Below are 13,351 nucleotides of genomic sequence, written 5' to 3' on the forward strand. Positions count from 1 at the left end.
GCTCTACATTTTCCATTATTGTTATCACAACTATTACAGCACAGCTGATATAATCATTTTAATAAGTATCCACATTTTTCTTCTCAAAAGTTCATCACCAGTTACTGAACTGAAAGGATTTTTTTCAAACATTTCTTATTATCAATAGTCACTGCACCAGGTTAGTATCCTATTTAAATGTGGAGCAATTTTATTGTAATCTCAGTGGTATCTGGCTGTCAGCACGAAGGTGGCATAATGGATTGTAATCATTTTGCACAGAGTAAGGACAGGTCTAGCGGAAAATATTTAATTCTAGGTGATAGCTCCTGCAGAGTCAGTAAAGGGCACATGCTAATAAGGAAACTGCAGAAAGGCACTGGTGATGACATGTTCCCTGAAAACAGCAAGCTCAGCAGATACAGTGCAGCTAATAGAACCATTACTGCCTCATGTCAAGCTATGAAAAATACCAAAGGACAGAGTCATCACAGTGAAGGGAAAAACAAAGCTTTCACATATTACAGTTAGAAAAGCTTTACAGGCAGAACAATGTTAGGATAACAGTGTTATCAAATGCATGAATAAAAATACGCTGAAAAGCTTGCTCAGTAAAAAGAACAATTTCCCCTTTTTAATTCACTCTATATTCCACATGTTGTAGCACTACCATTCATTGTATTAATTTTCAGTTCAAAACTCATTTTCCACCAAGGCATCTGTTGTCTTTTGCTGATGGCAGCACGTTTGCTTTTGTTTTTCTTTTTTTAACTTCAGCTTATGACAGAGTCCACAAGTAAAGCATAAAGCACTACAAATGAAGATGACTACAAGGCAAGAAAAGCATCCAGATGCTTTTACAGAGAATTAATTTTCCAGACTCTGATTACAGGCTTCTGTTACCACCGGCAAAGTGTTGGTCAGCTTCTCTCCTTCTAAAACTGGGAGTCTGTCCAGAAACACAGTGACTATGAAATCTTCATAGCATGCTTGTATTATGGCAAGAAGCTCTCTAGCTGGTCGTATTATAGCACTAATAAAAGTTCTCTATCATCTCAAATAACATTGCTATTTTTAAAACCTACTCACCAAAATTTTACCACTACATTCCAGATAGGAGGAAATGACTGATTATATACAGAGGTATGCACAGGTGTGCTAGACAAACAATAATCTAGAGTACCTACTGGAAAAGATTAAAAAATCTTAATGGGCCTTTTCCTAAACTGTTTTTCAATGCAAACTGCTACTCCCAATTTTCCACAAAACAAAACAAACAAACAAAAAAAACCAACAATCTACTCCTAATGTATCAGACAGAATGTTACACATATTTCTTGGTTTCATGGGGAAAAATATTCAATGCTTTTGATCCCTCTCCCTCACTTAACATTCTTGATTGTGCTTCAGCTGGACTCTGAGCTGAGTCACTACTTAAAAAGCAAACAAATGCCAGACACCAGAGTAAATGTAGATTTACATTCTGAAATTGCAATGCTACTAATGGGATCTTTGTTTTACTATCAAAGAGTTTAATTAGTCAGGAGTAGTAAAACAAGTGTCTAATGAAAAGCCTAGTAAATCTATGGAGTCTTTCTACTGGCTTCCACTGACGCTGACTTTCAGATTAATAGTGTTAATCTGATGATTTATATCTGTAACAATGACTCTTGGGAAGCAAGACTTCCAGTGTGTTTTTGAAGTTTTAATTTTATATTCTTAGAACTTAATTCACTACTTAAGACAAGCTAAACTTCAGAGGACACCTCAGAAACCTCATATGCAGTTTATGATCCCATTCTTCCTACTATTTTTACACTCTTAAGAAGTTATTTCAGTGGAATAACCTCAGATACTGTAACTTTATGCACTTGCTGCCCCCCTTCAATGTGCAAGAAATTCAGCAACACTACAAGAAAGAAGTCAGTTATGAATTGCTCTCTGTATGTTAATGTGTGTCATTTGTCATGAAGATTAATTGCATTAGGAAACAATAATTACACATGAATCTCATTTATAAGGAAGAGGAGGGCAAGCACATTTTCCAAGAGCTCCGTCATTCACGTCCATGGGCATTCTTTACTACTTATACATTTTTGCCTTAAGTAAGCCTCAAGTAATTAGTTCCAACCTGGCTCAGATTACCAACCATTGAAATCAAAGGCTTGTGTAGTAAGAAACAATGTGTAATTCCCTTCTTTAGTGAGCTGTACAGCTATAAGGTCTCTTTTAGAACCTGGGAGCAACCCTGCAAACCATGGTCACATGAGAAATCTTTTTTGACATGAATAGACCCATTAAGTCAATGGGTCTGTTCATGTGAACAGACTGATGTCAAAAAACACTGATGCTGAGAATGCCGTTTTGTATGTTCTTTCATTTGTGTGGATAAGCAAGAGAGTGAACATGAAGAATATTATGTCCCAATTTCAGTACAGTAAATGTATTTTGCATTACTTACTGTAGAAACCCTATGTTATGCCATACTCTCACTTGCATTTTGTTTTTAAACCTGTTAAGCGATATTACAACAGCAGATGCTTTTCACTGCAGACGCGAATGCTGTACCATGGTAATTAACAGACAGTGTATCCCTTCTTCCTTTGAAATTTGTTATTGAAGATTTTTCATTGCAATAAAGGCATATTAAACTCTTGTTAATCAATACTGTTGCTTCATTACTTCTCACATCTGCAGCATGCGACCTACTCCTGTTTTGTTGGGTGAGGTTCTGACCCAGCAGTGATTAGAGAAAATGAAGGTACATCATTTTCTTTTTTCCAGTTTGGTTCAGCTAGGGAGAAAATACAGTTGCCACAGAACATTATAAGATACTGTGCTACATTATTACCCCACCAAATAGTATCCTAACTGGATGTATTTCCTTTATGGCTGTCAGGCTAAAGGTTGTTGCTGACATCTGCCTAAATGTGTATCATTAAGGTAGCCTGCCTATGGTATGCTGGAAATTATGGCTGCAGGAATGAAGCTGAAGTTGCTGGCAGCTTCTTTCTGTCCTCCTCTGCATGCAGATTACAGAATAAGACCATGGAGATCTTGCCTGCTCTGGAAAACATTGTCAGACTAAGAATGGCTCCAACAATTTAGTGCCACTTTTACAACACCAGTAGATGTGCACAGGGAATGAGCTTCAGCACTCTGAAGAAGCCCTTCAGAAAGACATTGAGATTTAACTGGCACTTGAGTGTTATACTGAATTTCTGTGCACATATATACTTCATCAGGCAAATACAAAAACATGCCCGTTCTACTAACACACTCGTGCAGCTATGCTGCGCAGGCCTGAGGCTTATTTAGGAGATAGGCTGTAAAGCAATCTAGATTGGTTAGGGCCAGTGAGAAAATTTTTAAATAGATTTTCTGAAATATAATAATCCGTGCATGTTCCCAACAGAAATTGTTATTTTCTTAATAGATTTACAAAAAAAACTTAAAATCTTTTAATTAAAATAAGAACTATGACATTATTCATCTGTCAATTAACTGAATTAAGCTGAATTCCCTATCATTTCAAGCTAGTATCTGAGGAAATACATTCTAGGGCTCTGTTTTTATTTGGCCTTTAAATCTGGCTACTGGTGGGGACTGTCTGAACCCAAGAAGGTGTCTAGTGTGCTGGAGCAGAACTGCTCTGAGGAGGCAGAATCTGCTTAGCCCTTTCTGACACGCATCTTCATGGAGCGAACGCTTCTGGCAGAGAAGTGCTGTGACGCTCTTATAGATAGAGATTCTCTTTCCTGAAAGAATCTGGTTTTCCTTACACACAAAGCTTGATCCTTTTAATAACAACTGTATACTTGAAGCCATGTTTAGCTAAGCCTTTATGTAGATACACTATTATTGGAAACTGGCTGCTACAACTGTAAGGGAAGGGACAATACCCTTCAATGTGAGTCACTGAAGCTATTCCAAGCTGATATAACTGTATGCATATTAATGCTAGTTTCAATATAATTCCATTGGGAAAAATACCATATAATAGCTTAACTGATATAAGGTCTGAGTAAAAAATTATTCAATATCCAGCCTCCATGAAAACTTGAAGCATGGCAGAGGCCTCCACAACCTTATCTTCATTTTTCAACTTTGCAGCTATAGAAGGCTGAGAACAATAAAGCCTGTTGTTAAGATTTTATGGTTGTCATATTGTATTGTGTTGTTAAAACATTAAACGGTTACTACAGTCAGACAGATGAGATAGAACTGGAAATAGTCCCTCAAGACAGTTAAAATGTACAAACTTCACTTTTCATTTCATGGAAAGATAATCTCTCCTGCTTTCCTGTAAAATAATGTTTCAATCACAAGTGCTGGAGAGTGTCAAACAGCTGCTTACCTCAGTATGTACATGAAAGAACAGCACTTCAGAGCAAAGGCCACAAGAACAAATGTCATGATGGAACTATGCATGTTCTCTCACCATTATGAAGAGGGTTTTAAAGTAGATAGTTCTTAACTGAATTAGTCAAAAAGAGCTGCCCACCCTGCCACAATATATAATAAAAGCAATGTATCAGAATACTTATGTTCCAGTCGTTGGAACTGCTAGCAGAAAAGACACTAACTAGTTATGATAAACACAATTTGATCATATTCATGTTGTGCTCTTTTCACTGTATTCATGATGGTTCATTCAAACTTAAATCAAAATAGCTTAAAGCCCCTGATTGCCTTCATTAATATAGTCATGATAGCCTTCAAAATAAGAAATGACTGTATTCACTCAAAACTTACCAGTTATCGTGTTTTGTAGGGAGTTGCAGAAAAGAAGCAATGATAGGGCTAAATGAATAAACATCAAAGATGGATTTGGGGTTTGAAAGAAAATGTTGGTCTCTGATTTATGAAAACCAAATGAAGATGTGTCATTTAAGGCATAATACCTCAATCTTCAGCCAAGTGACCTCGAGAATTAATAAAAGAACAGTGTGGATAGAGTCATGCATAGCTCCCCACTTCTGTGTGCATGTCTCTGTATATCCTTGTCACTGTGTTGCCTATGAAGATTTTTCCTTTAACTGTGATGACTGAAGGAGGAATCAAGCAAAATCACAGAATTGCTGACTAGGGTGTAATCAACTTTAAAACTGAATAGTGGAACGCTGCATCAGCATCAAGAACTCTTGCACATTGCTCTACAGCTCTAAGGAGAGTATATCTAGCTGCACGACTCAGTGTAGGTGCTAGTATCTTGCAAGGAATATACAAGTGAAGAATTCTCCAGTGACCAAAGCTAACCAGGAATACTCTGATATATTGGACAGTGAGGTGTGAGGCTGAAATGAAGACTGTTAGTAAAGAATATTTCCATAATTATCAGTAAAGAAAATTATTTTGAGATTTTTTTTTTTAATTCAGTACAAGAATTATTTCACAAAATGCAAATCTGAGTTTTGTCATTATGCAACTTATCAGGGAAAATTTTCTTAAATTTTGGCAATTAGTCTTTTACAAAACAACTTTGTAACCCACATTGAACCTCCTTATTCACAGAACGTAACTTCCTCATTCACTTACTTTGGGGACATGCAATTTGCAGATGAATCATTCAATTTGTCCTTGTTAAAAAAGGCACAGAAATCTATTTTTACTTCGCCTATTTAAATTTCATAATAACTATGTGAAACTCTCACATAACCATCAAACACCGCATTTAATTCCTTGCTCTCTCCGTCTGCACATTATCACCAGGCCAAGACAATTCCAAATATATACCACTGAATTAATATCCTGACAATGTACTTGATGTATCACTCCATGGAAATCAGTAATCATTATGGCAAAATACAGATCTAATGGGTAAATACTGCTGCCAGAAACTGTGCTGACCCATTGGAAGTTCTTTATATGCAAGACTTAAGGCCGCAGTTCGTTCAGCCAAAACGAGACTGTAGGATTTGGCTATACAGAATTTGAATACATGGCCTTGTTTTATACATGTATATACTTATGATAAACCAAACCATACCCTGTAAGAACTTTCCATAACCACCAAAAACAATCTAGATTGAACTATATGGAAGTCTACACCCAAAAATAATAAAATTACTAAGTATCTGTTTAGCATTTTCTTCAGGAGATGCATTTATAGACATTATAGACTGTTTATAATGTCTGTTGTGAGGTTACCACAAGAGAGATGCAAAATAAAAAAACTGCTAGTAAAGTAGCGCACTTTGTCTTGAAAGATTTGTGCAACGTGGTATTTTAGATCTTTTACTTCTCTAATCCATGTCATGTTTTAATGACAGCTCTATGTCCTGGTCTATGACTGAATACTACTGAAACAGAAAAGTAATCCAAGTGAGCACAGTGAATTTTACACTGGATGTAAGAATTAACTCAAGTAGGGAAATAACAGATTAAAACAGAGGTCTTTAAAATGTGTTCTAAATATGTGTTTGAGTATGTAAAATAACAAGTTGTCCTGTTATAATTTATACTCCATGTGTCTGTAGCAGATAAACCCTGAAATAGCATCCCCTCTTTAAACCTCTCTCCGGCTGTGTACAGGTGTTCCTCCTTCAGCAGTAAACAAAATCTTCATTGCTTCAATTATTTTAGCTGTGTCTGCTATCATACATATGTGATTCATTAAAGTTGGAAAAGGCCAAGAATTTTATTATCTTACATTAAATTCTATCATAATTCTACTTGCACACCTGAGTGGTGCGTCATTATTCAGGATTCATCTTTGCATCTCTATTTTCTTAGAAGAATCCTGCCAGCTAGAAACTGTCCATTAACTAGTGAATGCCATCTCACCCACTTAAGGAGATGAAAAGGAAACCTATGTAGGCATTTACTTAAAATAACTCTCCCACCCCCTGTAACACCCTCTTTCTTCACTTGTGAATCAGTTTTGCTGAAATTCATTAAGACGTTGAGAGAGCTTGCTGAAACTTCCTTGAATGGCAAATAAACATGACACGCAAAGAAGAATTTTAAAAATGTAGAATACAAGATAAAAAAGTGAAGGAAATAAAATAGCTCTTGAGTATGTTCTTAATTTTTAGGTATTCTTAGCAATCCTTGTCTGTACTTATTATATGTATATGTAGTTCTACAACTGTGTTCTGAACTAAGTTTTGTTCAGTCTGTATGTAAAAAAAGTTTCATTTTTTATACTTTTCTAAACTATGTATCTTAATTATTTTTTTTAATCATCTCTGGAAAGAAGCTAAGAACAAAAATCCTAAGGAAATAGGATTAATAAAGATTAATAAAATTCTGCAATTTCACTGATTTTTGATTTAGTATAAGGTTCTGGTATGTACATGGATTTTTAAAACTTCTCTATATTGGAAGTACGTGCCTTGCTTTCACAGTCAAAAAATACAAAAAGCAATTTTTATTGTGATAAACCAACCAACTGCAAAGGCCCTGGTTTCAAACAGAAGTCCAATAATGTAAGAGAAAATCTTGGATGAGCAAAGCACAGGAGGAAAGGAGTATCATTGTTGACAGAGAAGGGACAGACTAGATGAAACTTCAACTGCATTTCAGGAATTAAAAGTAAACAATAAAATGAATTAAAAAGACATTTAATGAGCAGGAAGCAGGAACTGGTGTGGTACGATGATTTTTTTTCCTCGTATTACAGAGGAAGAAGAAAGCAGAAAAGTTAATGTAGACTCAAAGCAAGTTCTCATAAAGAATTAATTTGCACTTTGTTGAATCCTGTGAGACATTTCATTGAATCATGATTTCTTTGAAAACAAGATGTGCCTTACTACCTCATTAAGCATCATAGTTTATGGCATTTTTTCCTTTTTAAGATTTGCATATCTATTACTACAAGACTAAACATCTCAAAGTAGGATTGAAATGTACATAGTTACTGTAACAGGTGAGTATGCAGGTTCTATTCTTCACCTCAGACAGACATGGCAAGATTTTCCATCTGTCATTTGCTTTAAAAAAAAAATCAATTTCTTTAGACTAAGCAGAATTTTAAATGAGCTCACATTTTAATATGCCATCCTCAGAAAATAAACAAACAAATAATTCCTCATCTAGCATTTACTTAATGCTTACAATGCAAAGTTACAATGCAGGAAGTGCTCATCAATATAAAGCAGTTTTTTTGTTTTTACATTATCAAAATTCATTTTCACTGTCTCACTTGCTTTTATTAATCTCACATTATTATTTATTAAACTTTATTAACCTTGTTTTTCATTTTCTAAAAGTATGTTTAAATTTACAGCACTTAGAGAATTTAAGATCAAAATGATTTATGAATTTAAAAAACAGGTAACTCATCTTTTTTGCAAATCCATGAGTTTATAATTATAAAAGCAAGTAATAGGGACCTATCATTTATGTATGTACTAAACTCAGCAAGTAAGCAGTCATATGGAAGACAATGAAATTATACACAGATTTAAACATAATGAAAAACCTAGAAAGAATATCTAAGAAAGCAGGAAAACAGTTTTACCACCATTCTCCTGAAGAAAGAGGCAATTGGCTCTCATACTATGAAAGTCAACTCAACTGAAAATTTGTGAAGGTTTTTATAACAGACCAAGCGTGCCAAACAGACCAAATGGGAAATGTCCACCTATACAACTAAATTTTGTTGTTCTAATTGAAAGGAAAAAGCTTATTTTTCTTTCGTAAACAGTAATTAAGCTTTTTGCTTGGATTATTCCAGCTCTCAATTAGGTAGTGCAACTTTTCCAAAAAGATGAGAAAATTTTTTAATTTTGCTTGCCATCGCTTACTGATGGGAAGGGCAGTGATTGTCTCAGATCCAAGAGTAGTAGAGTGTAGTGGAAATAATGACATAGCAGAAGACAAATTGCAATTCTGTTTTCCTGGACACAATTCATCTTACCAGCATGTTCTTCTCTGCACAGACCTAAATAGCTGCTTAAACTCAGCAAAGATTGCTTTATCCAAAGACAGCTGCTCCATCTTTATGGACTCTTAAGGGAAGATTATGCCTTTTATCTTGATGGTAGCAGAAGCATTAATGAGCAATGAGATGCATATACTTACTAAACCGTGTAATACTTAAAAACTTAAAGATATATAAAAGCCTTATGATAGTCCAAAGCATTATATACAACTTTATAAAATCTTATTATTTAATAGCATAATAACGCTTCAGTAAATAATATTAAATAATTTTTACTTATGCCTTTGTATTAGTGCTTAAGAATATCATAAGAAGAGTTTGTCATATGAACTAAACACTGCTTCAATCAATTTCTTCAAATTCTGAAAATCCTGTAACACGTTGAAAAGCAGTGACTTGGACATTGATGGTGTAGGGGACACAAAGCACACCGGATAGTAAGATCTACATGCTTAACAATTGCTCAGACATTAACAAGCTTTGGAATGCAATTGGAAAAATTACTCAGAATGTTAAATTACTACAACCTTTTTGAACTTTCAAAGTAACAGTATGAATTCTTAAGCTTCTAGAAAAGCAGCCTAAGCCAACCATATTTATGTAACCTCTCACAGAAAGGATTACCTGAGTTGTAAGGGAGCCACATATCTGAAGTACCATGTAGTGTCATTATTCTGTAGCAAAAAAAAAATCTTGAGTTGAAGCAACAACTGTCAACCTTCCTAATAACAGGCAATATAGTCACCAGCTGAAAGATGCACAACAGGGTTCTCTGCAATGCACAGTATGTTGTTTTGTAATGCAGATTGCATGGAAAACTTCAAGTGTCTTAGACAGGGATATCCTGCTCTCCATTCTATGTAAACGGAGATGTACATCAGTTTAACGTAAGTATGAGCAAAGAGAAGGACATCAAAACTCTGAGAAATCTTTGTAACAGTGATGAAAACACTCCAGCTGAAACAAGTCCTACAAGGAACCTGAAACGTTTGCTGCAAATGCCTGTCAAGAAACTTCCTAAAGGTTATTTGTGATTCTTTCATAATAGTCATATATGCATGGCTAAAATACTACTAGGCAAATACAACTGAAATTACAAATTGGATTCATCTGAAGTGCTCTTACTCTTGCTCTTCTTTCCACATAATCTTGCTATGGGTAAAGTAAGACTTTATTCTAAATCCCTATGTGTGATCATGTTCTTGCTTTTGGCCCTTTAGAAATGTCAATAATCAAAGCCAAGTGAAGATCTTCCCCATACCCAGGGAAAAAAACCACTCCATTCGTGCTTCAGCTCAGCCACTTTAACTCTCTGAAATAGTCCTCTCAAACTCTTCCCCATTGACTTGCTTTCATAGAAGTACTGTGAGAACATACACTGTAATTTGGTAATCCCATATTCTTGGTAGGCTGTATCAGCACCCTTGGTTGAAGTGCTCCAGAGATTTATTTAGTGCCCTAAAGTGCTCTCAAGCTCCATGCCTTTAGCTCTTCTCCTGCTGCAGTATTGACTTTTGGAAGGTAAGTTTGAAAAGACATGAGCCAAGGTAAAAGCACATAGCAGTGCTGTCACAGTGGAGGCACTCCTGCCAGAAGACAGTATTTGCTGTATCATGCAAACTTCCTCAATTTCCACGCAGAACAGAACCACAGCAATCACTCTAAGTACCTGATATACACTTTAGTAAGACCAACAATCCCAGAATACAGAAATGGAGTCAAAATAATAGCAATCCAATTTGACATGTATTACAAGAGCAACACAGACTTAAGTATGCAGTGTAACATACTTCTGTAACAGCATTACAGAAAGCACATGTATATAAAGATTATTGAAAAAATGATTAAAATTATAAAAATACGACTTTCGAATTAACCTTGGAAAGGCAATTAAGGCTTGATCAGAAGGAGAAATGCAAGTAGGCTTTTTCACACAAGTACGCAAAAGAACATATTTTCACACCAGCAGGCATGACACTGTAGGAAGGATGGGGCAGGTGTTAGAGGAACTGGATGAGAAGCAAAGCAAATGAAGATAGATGAATGTTTGAAAAGCCTTTTAAATGCCTGGAATTTGAATGGGAGTCAGTGGAAAAGTACTAGCATTGGGCTGCCACTCCCCACAGCGGTAATTACTGAACCTTAGTAGTAATTACTACTGCTTGTGAAAAGCAGGAAGCAACATTCAAAGGCTGGACTCAAATCAGTTTCTTAAGACAGTACTATGGGACTGAGAGAGAGATGGAGCAACAGCTCTGGATAAAATGTGGCTATGGTGACAGAAGAAATATGTGAAGAAAATTTAAGTTCAGGGTCAGTGTGAACACTGATATCCCGGTATCATACAAGCACAAATGTTGATAAAGGATGCAGGGCTCTTAAACCTTCTTGCTAAACAGGAACAATTTTTTTTTTGGTATCTTTATTGGAAAGAGACTGACACAGTGCAAAAATCTAAAGCAGGTTACTAGAAAAGAATGTACATATTAAATTCCATCAGGCATTGATCTGTGAGAGATTTACTAAGAAGAGAAAAATCACGTTCATTACTGTGAGAGTACAAGTCTTAAAGCTCAACACAAACAAATGCGAAGGCATCCAGTTCAGAAATATACAGAATGAACTTTTTATCATTGAAATATGTCTTAATTTTGAAAACAAAAGAATTAACTTCCACAGTTATGCATGTCATGGTGAAGAGGAAAAGGATTATTTGTATCTTTCACATTCAGGTGCCTGATGAACTCACCCAGGTGTGAGATGAATACTTTCTTACTTTAATGAGTTGTTTTCAAGGGGCCAGAACCAGTCTAAATACCAATGATTATGTTCTTATTAGTTAAATGTTTTGTACAAGCAATTACTTACTGATGAATACTACATTAAAGGCCTCCTTTCACTAGTCTAAATTTCATTTAGACAATATTCATAGAAGTTTCATACTTACAAGGCAAAAATACCACTTTGAATGTTAGTTTTAAGTATCTGAAGTGCAAAATAAAAACTGAATATTCTAGTTCCATATTTTTCCATTACTAAAAAATAAGAAAAAGCAACAGGTGTGCAGCCCCATTGTTAGTCTTATCTACCAATAATACTCTACAGTGGACCCAGTAGACCAATGCAGATATCCGTAGAAAACCTTGCTAAACCTTCCTTCTTGGTATCACAGATTAATGGTCCTGCAGTTCTAGTTGGGATTTCACTGAAATCCCATTGACTTTATGTGGAAGGGGATCCAATATGTGGTAGTACTGAAAGGTAACAATATAAAAACTTCGAAGGAGGTCGAAAGACTGATAAAAAAACAGTTAACACAGAAAGATTTATTATCTATAAAGGGAATTACAATAGTTTAAACCAATCTTCCACCTCCAACCAGGTAAAGAAAATGATGTTTAACAGGCATTTAACTATCATTTTCAGATAGTTAATATGCAATTAAACAACTGAGAGTATACTGTGCTGTTTACTGTATTCTCTGCTTAAAAGTGGCTTTGAACTACCCCTTTCCCCAGTGAAGCAACAGAAAAAATATACCTCGGATTTCTCTATACAAAACAGAGATGCATCATACCAGACCACTGCATCACAATAACTCTTCATCCTTCTTATTTTGTTTTTTTGCTTTACACAAGTTATCTGGAGACTTATACAGTTCTTGTATGGGAAGAGTTAGGCATCCCAGGAATGCCAGAAAGATGCAGAAAACTTCCCACAGGGTATAGAATCATAGAATCATAGAATATCCTGAGTTGGAAGGGACCCATAAGGATCATCAAGTCCAACTCCTGGCACCACACAGGTCTGCCCAAAAGTTTAGACCATGTGACTAAGTGCACAGTCCAATCGCTTCTTAAATTCAGACAGGCTTGGTGCAGTGACTACTTCACTGGGGAGCCTGTTCCAGTGTGCAACCACCCTCTCGGTGAAGAACCTCTTCCTGATGTCCAGCCTAAACTTCCCCTGCCTCAGCTTAACACCGTTTCCACGGGTCCTATCACTGGTGATTACGGAGAATAGGTCACCTGCCTCTCCAATCCCTCTCACGAGGAAGTTGTAGACTGCAGTGAGGTCCCCCCTCAGCCTCCTCTTCTCCAGGCTGAACAGGCCCAGTGACCTCAGCCGCTCCTCATACGTCTTCCCCTCTAGGCCCTTCACCATCTTCGTCACCCTCCTCTGGACACTCTCCAACAGTTTAATGTCCTTTTTGTACTGTAGGGTAGCCTACTTCCTTTCATCCCAAATTTAGTATTACTTGGAGAGAACAATATTTTTACTAGAGGCAGAAAGAAAAGATGAATGAAACCAGAGAGAAAGGAGTTAGAACTCCGAACCAGCACAGTTTATGTACAAACCAACTGCAATTCTTCTCCGTGAAAATAACAGAATATAGAGGCCAAACAGCTTTAGGAAGTTTCTCTTAGGAAATAATCCAGGGATCCTAACTAGAATGAACTGATAAAATTTTGAGGTTTTACAAGC

At 36.0% G+C, this 13,351-nt stretch overlaps 1 protein-coding gene across 1 annotated transcript in view; it reads right to left on the reverse strand.

The window, feature by feature from the left end:
- PCDH7 (protocadherin 7) overlaps positions 1-13,351 on the reverse strand; it is a 283,101-nt gene that overhangs the window by 195,609 nt on the left and 74,141 nt on the right. The window lies entirely within an intron of this gene.

The sequence above is a fragment of the Anser brachyrhynchus genome (assembly GCF_964034855.1).
Source record: "Anser brachyrhynchus genome assembly, chromosome: 4".
In the NCBI taxonomy this organism is placed as follows: domain Eukaryota; kingdom Metazoa; phylum Chordata; class Aves; order Anseriformes; family Anatidae; genus Anser; species Anser brachyrhynchus.